Here is a 2,445-nt window from a genome sequence, read left to right on the forward strand (position 1 = left end):
TGCCATTAGTGCAGCCCTGCGATGTATATTTTTATCGTCAGGTAAAAAACCTAATTTAAAAAATGTCGAAACTGCACTTACCTCATGGAGATGTGAAGAAATAACTTCCCGAGAAGCTTGCATCGAACTATATTCCATTATAAATCACCGGCTATCCTCGCACGTACTCAGCGACATGCTGAGTTACGCGTGGTTCGCTGATGGACTGTGCGATGAAAGAAGCTGTTTTCAGAATGTCAGTCAAGTTTGTTTTTCTATGGAGAGATTAAAAATACCATGCCACTGCAAAAAGGCGGCGTTTATAACGTGCGCAAAATGCAGTCAAAATTATTGCTTCCCCTGTTTCTTTGATGAATATCACCCCGGTACATGTAATTGATCAATTGCAAAAGAATGGAAGCATCGATTTACAAACACGACATTCCCGTGTACGCTTTGACTACAATTCCTTTTTAAATGTTTGCAGTCCCGCATTTCATCCTATGCCTATACTTTTTGTGCTTATATAAATTAATAAAATAACCTGTATGATGTTGCGGTTAATTGTGATGTCAGTAGTGTACACATTGCCAAGGAGCACAAAAATATTTGCCAGCGGGCGGTTTCGAACCTGCGATCCTTTCCATGCGAAGCCCATTTCTTACGGCCTTTTTTTTAATCTCATTTTGCTCGATATTGTTTGTTGGATTTGTTCGGTGCGGACGTCCCATGACACCCATTCAGGTTCATCAATGATACATACACTCAGTTTTCTTTATTGCAGAGGGCAGCTATCCCTTCGACCAAACACGCTGAGCTACAGTGCCGGCACCTCTGAGCCAAACACCGCTTCCTAAACACAGATTCACATGGACAATTCATAAGGTGCATATGGTGATAGATCTGTATCAAAATTCCCTTTATGTCCTAAACGGTTGGCCATCTGGAGTTTCCACTTGGGACACTTTCATGTCTCACCACGACCTACATGTACCATAAATTTGGACGAATTCGACGATGGCGAGTAGGCGTCTTCTCCTGGTAAGTTATTGTTTGTTTCCGGTCGCGGCCGACTGCTACGTTATACTAACTAACTTCTCCCGAACAGGCCTTGGAAGGCCCAACGTTACTGACCGGCCGCCGTGTCATCCTCAGCTCCGAGGCGTCACTGGATGCGGATACGGAGGGGCATGTGGTCAGCACACCGCTCTCCCGGCCGTATGTCGGTTTCCGAGACCGGAGCCGCGACTTCTCAATCAAGTAGCTCCTCAGTTTTCCTCACAAGGGCTGAGTGCACCCCGCGTGCCAACAGCGCTCGGCAGACGGGATGGTCACCCATCCAAGTGCTAGCCCAGTCCGACAGCGCTTAATTTCGGTGATCTGACGGGAACCGGCGGTACCACTGCGGCAAGACCGTTGGCGCTGTCCGTATAAAATCCCAGGTGCTCATGTCACCTTCGACTGCTGAAGTAAACCGTGAGCATGAGATAGTGTGTACGTTCTAGTCGGTTTAATGGAATCGGCGCAGTAACGTGGGTTGACATGGAGACGTGACACAGTGGCAGACAAGTGGTGTAGTATTTGGACGCCCACGACCACACCGTGAATGAAATAGCCAGATTTTTTTATGTAACAACGTGTACTGTCCACTGTGCCTCCAAGGAATGGTGCGTCATTCGCAGCCATGTAAAACGGCGTAAGAACAGCGTCCAAACTCGCAGGTAGCAGATACGAGTTTCACGCCTTGTCAATGACAATAGGTTTCAGACCCACCGGGAATTGCTGTGAGTGAATTCAGGTCCATCTCAAACAATTTCAGAGCGAACACTGTGAAAGAAAACTCCACACAATGGACATTTGGAGTCGGGTACGACACAAAAGGCAATTTCTCACAGTGCCACGTAAATCTGGGCGTGTTTAATGGGCCAAAACGACACAGAAACTGAAAAATAGCTGGATAGAGATGTAAAGTATGGTCGTGTATCACGGATTTTCCTCTTTTCAAAAGAGTCAAGGCGTAGAGTGTACCGAAAGCCCATCGAGACGTTTAACTTGCAGTGTGTGGATAGCGTACTTCGGGCCGAAGGTGTTTCTGTGATGTTTTGGAGGTGTTTTTAGTACCATGACTTGCGCCCACTTATTCAGGTTACCATGTACACGTGAATCAGGATATTTTTTTCAATATTCTCTGTGACCAAGTGTTGATCTTCCTTCTACATCCTCATGAAGAATATGCCGTGATCACTCCTGTGTTCCAAGAGCCATGTTCACAGGACTACACGCATACTTTCCTGGTTTGACGAACCCTCAAACACCTTATCGCACCTTGATTGGCCCGCTAAATCGGCCAACCTTTATCCCCGCAATTTAGAAGCTCTACAAGATCTAACATCGATAAGTGGCTTCAGCTGGTTAGGATATACCAGGAGAAATTTGTGAACTCTCTTCCTCGCCGAACTGAGGCCA

General features: G+C 46.4%; 1 pseudogene; it reads right to left on the reverse strand.

Annotated features, from left to right (window-relative positions):
* Positions 1-1,282: 1,282 nt before the first annotated feature.
* LOC126471653 (5S ribosomal RNA) lies at positions 1,283-1,400 on the reverse strand (annotated as a pseudogene).
* Positions 1,401-2,445: the final 1,045 nt, after the last annotated feature.

Source organism: Schistocerca serialis, chromosome 3 (genome assembly GCF_023864345.2).
Source record: "Schistocerca serialis cubense isolate TAMUIC-IGC-003099 chromosome 3, iqSchSeri2.2, whole genome shotgun sequence".
In the NCBI taxonomy this organism is placed as follows: domain Eukaryota; kingdom Metazoa; phylum Arthropoda; class Insecta; order Orthoptera; family Acrididae; genus Schistocerca; species Schistocerca serialis.